This window comes from Propithecus coquereli, unplaced genomic scaffold, assembly GCF_000956105.1.
Source record: "Propithecus coquereli isolate 6110/MARCELLA unplaced genomic scaffold, Pcoq_1.0 Scaffold102, whole genome shotgun sequence".
NCBI classification, from domain to species: Eukaryota; Metazoa; Chordata; class Mammalia; order Primates; family Indriidae; genus Propithecus; species Propithecus coquereli.
The window spans coordinates 4,251,576-4,252,072 of NW_012134081.1; positions in this window are offsets into that span (position 1 = coordinate 4,251,576).

The following is a 497-nucleotide window of genomic DNA, read 5'->3' on the forward strand; positions in this document are numbered from 1 at the left end:
CTAGCAATTAAGATCAAATGAAGTATCAAACTAGACATGCAAAACAGAGAAGACAGGCCTCACAGACATAATGGTGAATTTTGTACAAACCAAGAGTACTCAATTGAGAAAAACTTGTGTCTTTATACCAGAAAGACCTGACCAAAAAAGACAAAAAAATATTTTATCATCCAAAGAGGGGTATATGGTCCTTATTTAAGGTGGCGTTATCCAAACTAGATCCAAAATAAAGTCAAAAAAAGCCTCTGCCAAAAGGAGGGAGGTTCAGACTGAAAAAAGACTCACGAGGGCAGAAAAGGCAAGCTGTAAAAGCAAAGAGCTCAAAGCGTTCAAGTACTGCACACTGGTTCCAAGAATCACTGATTTTTCTCAACAGTGATCTTTTTTAGATCCCACTACTGACACTATGTACATCAACCTACATAACAGAGAGAGGCTCTCTAAAAGAAAACATGTTTATATGGGAATAGAGCATTGTAATGAAAATATGCCTACCA